At 36.6% G+C, this 14,030-nt stretch overlaps 1 long non-coding RNA gene across 2 annotated transcripts in view; it reads left to right on the forward strand.

The window, feature by feature from the left end:
* The first annotated feature begins 3,231 nt into the window (after positions 1-3,231).
* The window catches only part of LOC120103593 (uncharacterized), a 104,739-nt gene continuing 93,940 nt past the window's right edge, over positions 3,232-14,030 (forward strand). The window contains exons 1-2 of one of the 2 annotated variants that reach the window (XR_005506143.2): positions 3,232-3,454; positions 3,622-3,780. This is a non-coding gene — a long non-coding RNA (uncharacterized LOC120103593). The remainder of the gene's footprint in view (positions 3,455-3,621; positions 3,781-14,030) is intronic. The other variant, XR_005506142.2, reaches the window with a different exon arrangement.

Raw genomic sequence — 14,030 nt, forward strand, 5'->3', positions numbered from 1 at the left:
TGATGAAGCTAAAAAATGCATGCTGAAAGGGACTGGATATAGATCTCTCCTTAAAGACACATCCAGAGCATGTCCAAAACAGAGGTCAATGCTAGCAGCAAACCCCTGAACTGAGAACAGGACCCTGTTTAGGGGAATTAAAGGAAGGATTGAAAAAGTTGAAAGAGCTTGAAACCCCATAAAAACAATGCCAACCAACCAGAGCTTCCAGGGACTAATCCACTACCAAAAAGACTATACATGGACTGACCCAGGGCTCCGACTGCATATATAGCAGAAAATAGCATTGTTGGGGCACCAGTGGAAGGGGAAGCCCTTGGTCCTGCCAAGGTTGGACCTCCAATGCAGGGGAATATGGGGGGCAGTAAGGGGGATGTATAAGGGGAATACCTGTATGGGGGAAGGGGAGGGGAAGGAATGGGGGCTTATGGACAGGAAACTGGGAAGGGGAATAACATTTGAAATGTAAGTAAAGAAATATATCTAATAAAAAATTAAAAACAAAAGAGAATTACAAATTTCAATAATTATTTCCTTTCAGAGGCATTTATGCGATAATAGTCAATTATAACTCTAAATTAATGTATCATTAAGTGGGAAACTCTGTCTGTAGCATAGAGGAATTTTAATCCAGGAGCATGGATGCTCAGGAAAGGGATCATATCCAAAGACTTTCTAGGTCTATGTTATCTAGCTGAAATGCAGACATGATCTGGATTACAGAATAATCTTCCTGGAATACAGCACACACTTACTATACATCTTTAATCCCTAACAGTGACAGTAAGTTTAGTCTGGAGAAGAAAACAGCCATGCTTGAAAGTGACATGTAATTGAGAGACAGACAGACTAAATGATGAATTGCAGAAAGATTTGACAGAATGAGTCAGAGATAGGGTGCACTCAACTTACCTGCATGTGAGAACAGCACAGGGAAGAGAAGCTACTTTAGAACAAAAGAAAGAGGTGCATTGTCTCTTTGTGTGACAGTTTTGGTAGGCAAGTATTACCAAGAGAGGTGACAGAGAGAACAAGCCACAGGTGAAGACAAAAAAAGCCAGAGAATGAGGGGAAGCCCAAAGATTAGAACAGATTAGACAGATAGGAAGTCAGGCAGAGCAATTCAGTGAGAAGCTGAGAGAAGCCAGATTGAATCAGTCAGCTTGGAGAAGATGCAACCAAGCACAGCTGAGTCGAACCGTCTATCCAGAATTCAGAAAGAGCTTGAAAGAGTGAGCTTATTCAGAAGTAATCCTCCAAGATGGCAATCACATCTGGCGAATAAGAGTTGTCTTTTTAAAGCTTCTTTCAATTTATTTTTCAAGACAGTCATAATCTAGATAGTATTTCTACATTAGAGGTTTTCCTTATTATTTTAAGGTAGGTCTTGCAACCTGCACTGGGAAATAAATATGTACAGAAATCAGATTGTTTTTAATCTGAAAATGTAATGTATGCTTAACTTTGATTGAGAACTTAATTGGATTGAGATATGCCTAGGGGATTACTAAAGCACACCTCTGGGCATGCTGGTGAAGGCATTTCCCCAGATAATAAAACTTGAAGGCTCTGACTAATCAATGATTTACTATATGAATGGATTTTAAATTCAGAAAAGATCTTTGAGAAGTGGTAGGATCCTTGGATCTGATTAGAGGAAGTGGGCAATTATATTTGAAGTTTATGCCTTGTTCTTGACCTCATTCTATCTCTTGTTTGTTTCATGGCAAAGGGGAGTACGTTTTTTTTTTCTCTCCTGCTTGTCTTCCATGAGGCTTCTACCCTCTCACAGGCTTAACAGGCCTGGAGATGATGATAATCAATTGAAATTTAAGGAAGTATCACCAAGCATAGGTATCCTTTTACTTACTTTGTTTTCTTCATGAATTCATACTATTGATGAAATGTGTGACAGAATGCATCATTCTGATTGTCATTGCATGTTTGAGAGTAAGAGAGAGAAAGACTGTGTAATTTCCCAGGCAAAAGATGATGCTAGAAGCAATATAAGAACAGTGCTTAATGAGAAAAATTGTACATTTTTATGGAATCTAGTCTCCCTGAAAGCAACATTTGAACCTGTGTATAACTCTGCTGTTTGAAATATGACAAAATATCTTTCACCTGGTTTGGGCTTTGGAGACATAAATGGGTAATTGGTGGAATAAAAGAGTAATATTTTCAAGTAGAGAATAATTATACTGATTATAAAATGGGAGAATATGGTATATCAATTGTATGCTGATCTAATGTGTGTGCACAAAAAATATCGGGATAAATACAGATTGCAGAATTAACAGTTCTTTCTAGTCTGTTGGGATCATGGATGACTAATTTATTTCTCTTTGCTCAATAATAATGATTTTTAACCATTCTATGATGAGCATCCTTTATTTTTAATAAGAAAATGAATGGAGTGTATCTTGAAGTCTTAACAAAATGCAGAGAGAATAATCGAATGCATGTTCCACCATCTCCCATGGTAGCAAATGTCTTTAGCTATAAGCACAAAAACAATTAAGTGAGTACAGAAGGATTCTCTCTGGTATTTCATTCATCACCTTAAAATTATATTCTCGGTTTGCCCTACATTCTGTCAGTAACTTTCTTCCATGCTCAGATAGTGTTGGGAAATTTTTAAGTATTGCTTCTATAACTCTACTAAACCGAAGGAGGAAAATAGAGGTATTCAGCTAAACAAAAGCAATAAATACATAAAGTGGGTCTATTCCAAACACCTCTTGAGATGGATCAATATGTATGCGAGCAAAGACAACGGAGACAAACGTAGACTGAAAGACAACATAGGGGTTCCCAGTTTTATCACTAATAGCATTTTTGGACAAAATAAAAGCTTTGTCTTAAGGGCTATTTTGCACAGCGTAGCTTATTTACTCTTATCTCCATTCTTTATTCATCAGGTACAACTAATAAATAAAAAATGTGCTGAAGTCCTCAAACATTCTTCGGCAAAAGATGACCCCTGGTCAGAACCACTATTTTAGTTAAGTACTTGCTGCAATTTGGGTATATGGGATTTTGATGTCAGGATAATTTTTAATGCACATAATAGATAAATCTGAAGTCTCACTTAGTATTAAGCTGTTTCTTCCCGTTGTTATATAAATCTAGAGGTGTGTAACTTACAGCTTGGTTGGCTATTGTATGTCATAAAGGACCCAGAGTTCTCTTAGCTTCTGCTGGACTATTCCTCAGGCATACATTCTGAGAGTCGCCTCCTTGTTCAAACTGCTGCTAGACATCCAACAGTCAAAACCGTTTTCCAGGGATTTTGAGTGAATATGTTTGCTTGAACTTAAAAGGAACTTTGGAAGTCACATGCTTCTTCTCATTAAAACAGCCCCAATAGCTACTTTTACCTTCATGGAAGGCAGACAAACATGTGAAGGTAGAGAGATGGCTTAGTGATTAAGGATATGGGATGTTTTGTCAAGTAAGTTGGATTCTATTCCAGCACGTATATGGAGACTCACAAATGTCTGTGGCTCTACCTCTGGGGTATTCTGATGCCCTCTTCTGGCCTGTATGGCACCAGTGATGTGTGCAGACAACGTACCCATTACACATAAAATAAAGCCGTAAATTGTTTTCTTTATGCAGGTGAAGGCAGACACGAGATAAGGCAAAGCCTGTGATTGGACAGTGACAAAGCAAGGCAGGCACCGCATTATGAAGGGAGAGAGAGAGGAGAAAGGCAGAAGAACCAAGATGGAACCAGAAAAGGGTGACCCAGATTCGTGTGCCCTTAAATGGCCTCAGGTAGTCATCAATATTTCATAAGGGATGGATTTTTATAGAACAATTTGTCTTATCTAGGTGGGCAGTTTATATCATTATCAATTGGTTGTGAGTTTATTGGGCAGACCTTTTGTGGGTTTTGAATTTACTGCCATAAATCTGATTGTTAAATTACAAGCTTATTGAGTTTTGATTTTAACGGGCTACCAGGAGTCGTAACTAGAACCGCAGTGGGCAGATGCTGGGAATGTGATTAGAGTCCGCAGCCAGAGAGCTGCCAGAGAGGCGGTCTCGGTATGGAACTGCTGTGGTAGTGACCCGCCTTGGAAACGAGAGAGATGGCGAAATTGCTGTCCGGCTCAGAGAGTAGCCAGCGGCAGCATGGGATGGAGATTGGGGGATGATTGGAGTCGGGTTGCTCTTTAAGATGAAAATATCCCGCAGATGTCATGTGGCCCGATACAGCCAGCTCTAGCGTGGCCTAGTAGGTTCTTTAATTTAATATTCACCACTATATAATGCAATCATTAAAAAATAGAAGTCTTGTGGCTGAGCACAGTATTTCTTGTCTCTTTGTGAGATCACAGAGAAAAGAAAGGGACAAATGGATAGCAGAAGTTTCTTTTAGAAGATGCTGCACGATGTTAGAAAGCCACTCTTATCTGAAAAGAGCCTTACTTCTAAATAAAATATCACAGAGTTGCTATAGAATGTATAAAATGAAAGTATACTTAAAATATGTGAAAACTGGGCTCAAGAGACATTTCAGCAATTAAGAACATGCACTACTCTCACAGAGGGACAGCATTCCATTCTCAGGACTTGCATTTGAAAACTTGCAAACACCAATATTCAAGCTCCAGGGGATCTGATGCCCTCTTCAGGACTTCTGCACTTTCAGGAGCACATGCCCAATCACCACCTGACACAGGAACGTGCAACAGAAACTAGAATTTAAAGAAAATACATGTGGATAAAACAATACAATTTATTTGCATGCTTAAACATACTTTTTAAACATAGTGTTTTGTCTCCATCTTTTAAATATTTTGACGTGTGTCTACTTTTTCTGAACTATCATTAAACATTTGCATTAAGCATTTGCATTCCATGTATTAAGATTAGTTCTTAGGCAGCGTTATCCCGAGATAAAAGTTCAAGACCAAGGTTTCTGAAAAGAACATTCATGTAGAGAGTGATCGCTGGAAACAGGAAGGAGAGTATGGGAGGAGCAACCATCCAGGAATGTGCTTCCAAGTCCCTCATCAAGACAGAAGACTGATGTTAGATGCTACACAGCGTCCTAAGCAGTATTGGAGAGAGAGCAGCTCATGATCTATCTACCTGGGGAAAATGCCTTTGTCAAACTTTTATGTCCTCACTAGTGAGCAAGATTCCCAGTTGTCCATGAATGCCTGTCAGGTACACATGGCTTCTCACTCAGTTCTTCACCCCTCCACAACCCTTAGCCAAAAATATGGGATTCATATCAGGTAGGCAGGATATATACACCTCTTGACTGAAGCTGGGTTTGGAGGTGTGACAAATGCATTAGGCTAGACAGAAGTGATCTGAAACCTAGCAGACTAGGAAACGATTTTCTGGTCCTGAGTTTCCTATTTAGGAGGACAGATGTAGGGTGTATTATTTGCCGCTGTCTTGAAGAGCAGTGCTAGAGTTAGAAAGTCTTCTTTTGAAATCATATACAGGAGATACACACACACACACACACACACACACACACACACACACATTTATAAATACATATGTATATATACACACAAAGAATGGGAATATGTATGTATACGTGTACATATACACTTGTATATGAACATACATCTATTGTAAATGTATACATGTATATGTTCTTATGCCCCAAAGCTACAGCAACGTGTATACATATTGATATATTCAGTGTTTTTGATAATAAATATTGTAATTTATAATGTACTACCTTTGAAAACATACTGCCTTGTAACTTAGGAAGCATTACATGGAATAAATGGTATCTAATATGTTCTTTCCTTTGAATCAGCCATGATGCAACAATCGTTTGTACCAATCAATTTCTCTTTTAGCCAATACAGAATGATCTGACCAATATGTTTGATTCAACATTGGCATTTTGGGACACATAGCTCAAAGTGTCATAAAAGTTTTCTTTAAAGTGTATCATATTAGGTATTTGAATCAAGTGATTATAAAAATAAAGATAGAAAGTAAGGATGTTGTTCCTATAATGAAGCCCATAAACATATAAAAATGAGTTCTCAATGAATTCTGACTGAAACAGGCTAATAACTCTGTTTGTATTTTAGAAGAAATTATAAAATACACATATAATTTCATAATATTTGAAAAATAATTCCCAATATATTATTTAAAATGTGTTTGTGCCAAATGTATAGTTTTAGAACATAAAAAACTAAATCAATTAAATCAACATTTTTTTGTACCTAAGTACAAAAGGATTATATGTGTTGGCTATAAAGTTCCCATTACAATTTGAGATCTTGAAATTTTTTTTTATGCACAGCACACCAGTTGTGTGTATTCTTGACTTATAATCTCATTCTCGATTTCAATGAATAGAAATTTGTGCAATTTTGCATTTGTGCAACTATAGTATTAATAAGAGTAAATTCGTCTTATTGTGATTGCATAGAGTCTAGAAGTGAACCTAACGTGAATTTTCAAATTATTGCATTGAAAGTACTTTAGCTTCTATTAAATTCCTTTCCACAAATGTTTTAGTATAAAACACGCATTCTATGGCTGCTCAGAAATGGTTCCTAAGCCTTTGATGGAAGTCTCTGGCTTTTGAAAATTAAAAAGGTTGATTTTAGCTTAAAGGAGAGAGCAGGTCCAGAAATGCAGCTTGTCCATGAACTTGAAGAATATTTGTAAGGGAGAAGAGAGATGGCATTTCTGGGAATTTCCATCACAAAGAAATGAAGTAACTGAAGAGATTTGCTGAAAACACTTGAAGAGCATCAATAGCCAAACATTTTACTTTCAGTTCAAGTGCTGAGTGTATAAACCTGAAGATCTAGTTTCTGTTTATTGTATCACAGCTAAGAATTTTACCTACTCTGTGCTAGCAATTGCTCTCCAGCATTCTGAAGTTTCCTCATTAGTGTTTATGACAAAAGTCTATGAAGAAATGGTAGCAAAGAATGTTAGTCTTATGTAGGATGCTGCCCCCTCACTCCAGGTCAGGGATGATGAGTGGTTCATTCTTCCAATGTTGCCATCAGCCATCAGTGTTTACAACCCTACATCAGTTAGAACGCAGCCCCTTGGGTATCTGCTTTGGTTACAGGACAGAAGGAAGTATTGACCAACTTTTCCTTTCATAATCAACTAACTTCTAAATCTTCAAGAGTTTCATTTACTTTAAGGACACGGAAGTGTTCCCAGGTATTATTGTGTTGCCTTCTGTCTGCAAGGTATAACAACACTTTCACTGATGTGTCCATATTGGACATAGTAGGACCATGTTGTCCTCTCACCTCTGAGAACCACACCATTCATTTAAAAACATCACAGAAAAAAATCTCATAATATTGTAAGCAGCTTTATAATTTTTATTGTGTCACACTGAAAGCTACTCTTTGTTGTACCTGACCCTTGAATTGCAGGTTTGCTTGGCCTGCAAAGGCGGTTGATGCCAGGTATAGTTCAACCTTACATGCGCTGCATATTTTATATACTGCTCTTGTTTCCTTTCTGCTGCTGTGACAAATATCATGATAAAAACACTTTGAGAAAGGGGTTGATGTCAGGTTACAGGTTAGGGTTCATCACTGAAAGAAGCAGTGCAGAAAACTCAAAACAGGGACCTTGAATACAAGAACCACAAAAAAAATACTTCTTAGCTTTCTCACCGGCTCATGCTTAGCTAGCTTTCTCAGACATCCCATTGATGCCTTCCTAGGAAATCTTACTGCCCATAGTAATATAGTTACTGCTTCAGCAATTGGCAGTCAAAATAAGCCTCCTCAGGCTTTCCCATAGGCCAATCTTATCTGGGCAGCTCATAACTGATATTCCTTTCTTGAGGTGACTCTTGTCAGTGTCAATGACAGTCAAGCTAAATGTGGCATATATTTGTGATAAATGTGTATATTAGGTAAATTAAGAGATTGACAGTAATAATATAATAGTATACATTAGCATAATCATGTGTGGGAATTATCTCCATATCTTTTTGTTAACATCCTTGTAACAATGTGAGATAATTCAATGCCTATATCTGAGGTGAAATGAAGTAAGAGATATACACTTTGTAAGCACCAAATACAAGCATGTCTTGAATATCTAATGAGACAATACTTTATTGAGATGAACATCTGGAAAGCTGATATTATAATCAAGAGAGCAACAAAGTGATGAATGGATGGGTAGTACGTTCAGACTGTATACCTAAGAAAGATGGATGACTCATGTCCTTTGCATGGTGGTGTGAGATTTTATACTCTATTCAGAAAGCCATCCAACTTCGCTTAAAGAGCTGAGTTTTTTGAGGGGTAGGATTGCTGGAATAGAATATGAGTTAGCAACATTTTGGATGTCTGTATCAAAATCTGAAGGGGTCTCAGCAAACATTAAAAGAACCTTAATTTGTCTTCTTGGAGAAAGTAGTGAATTATAATTAAGAATGGAAACTTTGTACAGAGATACTCATTCTATTTCACTGACCTTGGTGAGAAAAGTACATTTTGCATTATTTTGGGTCATATGATTTTTAATGGAATGTGAATAAGTCAAGAGAGAAAGACATAAAAAATTAAGAAGACCCTGGGAGAAGAAAGGACTCTCTTATCCTGGGGTTTTGCCAACAGAAGGTCAATATTCCAGTACAACTAACATTTACTTTGAAGATTTCTTACATAGAGACAATATTCTTTTGATGTTTCGAATAAGATATTTTAACAATAAATGAACATATTTGAGGTCTGAGAATCAATGACCTATGGCCTGTTCCCTTTCTCAGATGTAAACCTTCACCTTTTCAAATAATATCACAAAGATGCCTATTTACAGTAAAAGGTGTGCTTTAACTCCATTGTGAACCCCTTATGAGCCATGCTTTTATCATATGGGATTGCATTCTTCTCAGACCATTTAACACACACACACACACACACACACATACACTTTCATATGTTAAATCTTTATATATCTATATTTAAATAGATATGTTAAATTTTAAAGGATTATTAAAAAACTATAGATGGTATTCACCCTTCCAAACCTTTTTCTGATTTTGTTAAATATATATTATATACTGATTATATATAAATGTAAATATAATATAACATATAAGCTCAGGCCTGTAACTTATATGTTATATAATGTATGTGCTTAGACCTATATTTTATATATTATATAATACTTACAACATACACATAATAAAGCAATAAAGCATTTATATATATAATTTTTAATAAAAATGTCTTTAATTATTTATTTATTTATATTTTCAAATGATATCCCCTTTCCCATTTATCCTTCCACAAACCATCCATCCCATATCCTCTCTTCCCCTTCTCCTTTGCCTCAGTTCTCTTTTTCTATAGAGTGACTCATTATATGTTCTGAATTTTCATTTTTTAAATTGGATTTTTAAAATTTACCTTTCAAATGTTATTTCCTTTCCCAGTTTCCCATCCATAAAATCCCTATCCCATCCCATTTCCCCCTTTTTCTATGAGGATGTTCTCCCACCCATTCTCCCACCCCTTCCCACCTCCCTGACTGACATTCCCCTAAACTGGGAGGTCCAGCCTTGGCAGGACCAAGGGCTTCTCCACCTACTGGTGCCCAACAAGGCCATCCTCTGCTACATATGCAGCTGAAGCCATGGATCTATCCATGTGTACTGTTTGGGTAGTGATTTAGTCCCTGGGAGCTCTGGTTGGTTGGTATTGTTTTTAAGGGGTTGCAAACCCCTTCAACTTCTTCAATCCTTTTTCTAACTCCTCCAAAGGAACTGTGAACATTTGCCTCTATGTTTGTCATGCTCTGGCTGAGCATCTTGGGAGACAGCTTTATTAGTCGTCTGTCTGCATGCACTTTTTGGTATCAGCAATATTGTCTGGGTTTGGTGGATGTATGTATATGGAATGGATCCCCAGGTGGGGCAGGCTGTGCATGGCCATTTCTTCAGTCTTTGCTCCATAGTTTGTCTCCATATTTCCCCCTATGAATATTTTTGTTTCCCCTTCTAAGAATGACTGCAGCATCTGTACTTTGATCGTCCTTCTTCTTGAGCTTCATGTGGTCTGTGGATTGTATCTTGGGTAATTCAAGCTTTTTGGCAAATATCAATTTATCATTAAGTACATACCATGTGTGGTTTCTTTTGTGATTTGTTGACCACTATATGTATAGTTTTGATGACATAATATATAATATATTCTATCCATTGTTAATACTGAAGCTTGGCTCTCTCTTGAGAAGACCATAGATATTCTTGCTTGTATTTGTTTTTTCCCTGGTTGTCTTTTCTTTCTATAAATCCTTGTGCTTAAATTAAGGATTAAATCTTTCCTTAATAAACTCTAACTTTGCTTCATATTGACTAATCCTGAATTTCTTTCCTTTAGTGAACTAAAGAATCATGGCTTCACCTGAGTATATGTCTCTTGAGGAATGCTCAAAGCAATATGGGGCTTTTTTTCTAGTCAGGACTTTATTGGCATTGCCTTTGGCAAATTAGTGCTAATCTGAGGCCAGAAATATACCTGTCAGATTTGTTTGCCTTAATGTGCTCCCTCTTTTCTTTATGAACTTGTATCCATTGTTGGACTTTTGTACCAAGAGTATGAGAAATTTATACAAGATAAAATCTATACCCAGGAATCAAGCATAAACTCCACCTTTAAAACTATATTTAATTTACAAAGAGCCGCAGTCAAATACTTATGAGTAAGATGGAGAGCTCTATCATACCTTCCCATATTTTAACTGATCATTTTTGCTAGGTTGTATCCAAAAGTTGTAAGTAGAATAGAGAATAAGGATAATAATTTCCCCTACCACCTCCAAACATTTAAGTAGCTAATATTGTGCAGAATCTTTTTTCTCTATCTTCTATTAGAGTTAAAAATCGTTGTTGGTATTTTTCTCAATGTTCAAAGAATAAAGAAAATGTGATATAATAGCATGTTTGAGTAGAGAATATTAATTTGATTGAAACTTACCATGAGATATAATATGTAGATGACTGGGTCTGGACTCTCATCATTCTTTCCTGGGGAGGACGGGAAGCATTGGAGATAATTGATATGGCTTATTGGATCTACATATTTCTTACTGACATGAAGGTTATAGATGTTGAGGTTTTATTGTAATAGGGTAAATGTTCCCTTTGAAAAGGCCTGAAACACAGTGTAAAAAAATCTTAAATTAGAAAGGATCTTAACTTATAGAAAAAGGATCACCAACAACTAGGCCTCTTGCCCCTCTGCCCCTTACTCCTGGCAGGAATCATAGGAGTCATAACTTTTATGTGTTATGATTACATCATTTTCACTTATGGCTATCCTTGATTAAGGACATGACCTATTAGCAATGGTAGTAGATATATGGAGTCTACTATTCTAAACTGCAACCAACATGGTCTTCATTTTTCCTCCCACTCCACTAAACTTTGGACATATTTCTTTCTGACTCTTGGCCTCTGACCTACCTGTATTTAGAGCATTTACCTTGGAGAACTTGTAATCATAAAATTTCTCCATGCCTTTCAGATTTAAATCATCACTGGACACTTGCACACTATAATCTTACAACATGTTTCTCAAGTAAATGAGAAGCATCTTTTAAAAATGTAATCTCTAAAACCAGACAGTATTCCCATGTTTAAAGAAAATTATAAGTGTAATGGTCATAAATTCTAAACAGATAGTACAGTTTAAGCTCATCACATTGGTCAAATTCTGATGTCTACCATGTAGGAATTTTACTCTAGCTTACCTTAATGCTAGAATACTGTTTCCCAATTTCTTTTTTTTTTTCAGAAAAATTGATTTCTATCTGTACACTACCTGAAAATAGTCAAATACAGTCTTTCTTGATGTCTAATACTTCTGATACAATTTTTTGATGTTAAAGTCAATCTAACTTATTCAACATACAGCAAAAAAAGTGCTGTTTTGGGGCTGCCATGAGATAGAAGTCAAACTAGTGAGAGGTAATGAAGTTGGAGCATAGCTGTCCTTAGAGAACCACATTCTAAGTAAGAGCTCAAGAAGTGGACACAATAGGTGACATTCTCAAGAGAGCATTGGATTGAAAGAACAATGACAGGTTGGGTTCTGAGAGCCTAAGAGAGGCTTTTCCCAATCCTAACAAATTTTGGAACTTTTGTGGGAAGCACAATGAGGCATTTAAGCTTTGAAGAAGGAGTAGGTCACTCTGAGACACCCACAAAAGAAGAGCTTTGATTTCAGGGAAATATGTGAATCTCCATAGCAACGACATTTTTACTTATAGAATATGTAAGTATGATACACACTGTTATAATTCTATTCATTATATGCCAACAAATGCATTAAACAACTTTTACACTAGGCAGGTTTTCTACCAACTATGTTACATCCCTGCCCTTGCGCAACTTATAACAAAGCAATTATTTCTTTATTGATTTGTATGTATTTGTGTCCATGTAGGTACATGTACAGACCCGAGGTCAACATTAGTCTTGGGAATATTTCTTGATTACTCTCCATTTTATATTTTAGTTATTATTTTTTTATTTACTGTGAATGAGTGTGCATACATGTGTGGATGTAAATGTCATCAATCTTATGTGAAGGTTAGAGGGCAACATAGAGGAACAAAATCAATATCTGTCTCTGTCTCTGTCTCTCTGTCTCTGTCTCTCTCTGTCTCTCTGTCTCTGTCTCTCTGTCTCTGTCTCTCTCTGTCTCTCTGTCTCTGTCTCTCTGTCTCTCTGTCTCTCTGTCTCTCTGTCTCTGTCTCTCTGTCTCTCTGTCTCTCTCTGTCTCTCTGTCTCTGTCTCTGTCTCTCTGTCTCTTTGTCTCTCTCTGTCTCTGTCTTTCTGTCTGTCTGTCTCTCTCTCTCTCTCTCTCTCTCTCTCTCTCTCTTTCATCATTTGACTTTCAGGATACAACTGAACCCATAAGGTATGGTGGCAAGTACCTTTTTCTTCTGATTTTTTCCATGGTTTAGCTTATTTTCTAAGACATTTCTCTCAATAAGTCTATGATCTTGATATTGATATTTCAGCATTACTAGTTGATCAGCTCCAGGATATGCCCTAGATATGCCTCTGTACTAGGATTAGTTCTATGGCACAATGTCTTGTGTTTTATATGGCTGTTCCATTTCTATGCTCAGGTCCTCATGTTGCACAGCAACTAATGATTGAGCATATCTGAAGCCCTTAGTGATTGATTTTTATAATCATGAGTTAGTAGATGCTAGAGAAATATTAGGTCCACTGCATATATCAGAAAACCCTCACAGGCATCAGCTTAAACATGAGAGAAGTTGAATTATTCTTATGCTTAATTATCTGGAAAATATGTTGTACAGGCCGTGATGATGGCTTTCACTCAATGTTTGCAGAGTCTAGTATCTGTAGTTCATCAGTGTTTTGACTCTCAAGTTTGGTGATCATCTTTATGATATAAGGACATTATGTCACTATTCTAAGCATGCTTATGGGGAAAGGTGTGCTTATCTTTGTCTGGAATGCTGAGTAGACTATCATCCTGTCGGAAGTTGTCACATGTCAGGCCTGAGGACTAGGTGTTTGAGAGAGTTAGCTTTTCTTGTCCAGACTATTGCATGGCATGAGCTCTTTACAAGGCTCATTTCAAACATGATTTACATAGACATTTCACAAATTAAGTTTGATGATCTAAATCTTTAAGTTCTGAAATATTAGGTTTTAGATCACTCTTCTGTGAATGTCAAGATTTTACTTAGAAAATAGCCTATGTTTGACTGTGCAGAGTCACAAGAGTTTCGATGAAACAAAATTCAATTGTGGAAAAAATATCTTACAGACTGTTTGAATGTGCAACCTTTTGACCATCCAACACACAATACCATGCTCCTTTGAAGTCTTTAACTCTAAAGGTCTCTATTTTTTGTATAAACATTTCTCTTTTAGTTTCCTGAGAAAAAGCAATAGCAAATATATGTATTTAGACCTTGGAGAGAAACTATTTGAAAGCTTTTTTAAAAAAAATCTTGAGTTTTCATGAGACATGATAAGAAGTGTGGGGGAGATA

This window comes from Rattus norvegicus, chromosome 6 (assembly GCF_036323735.1).
Source record: "Rattus norvegicus strain BN/NHsdMcwi chromosome 6, GRCr8, whole genome shotgun sequence".
Taxonomy (NCBI): domain Eukaryota; kingdom Metazoa; phylum Chordata; class Mammalia; order Rodentia; family Muridae; genus Rattus; species Rattus norvegicus.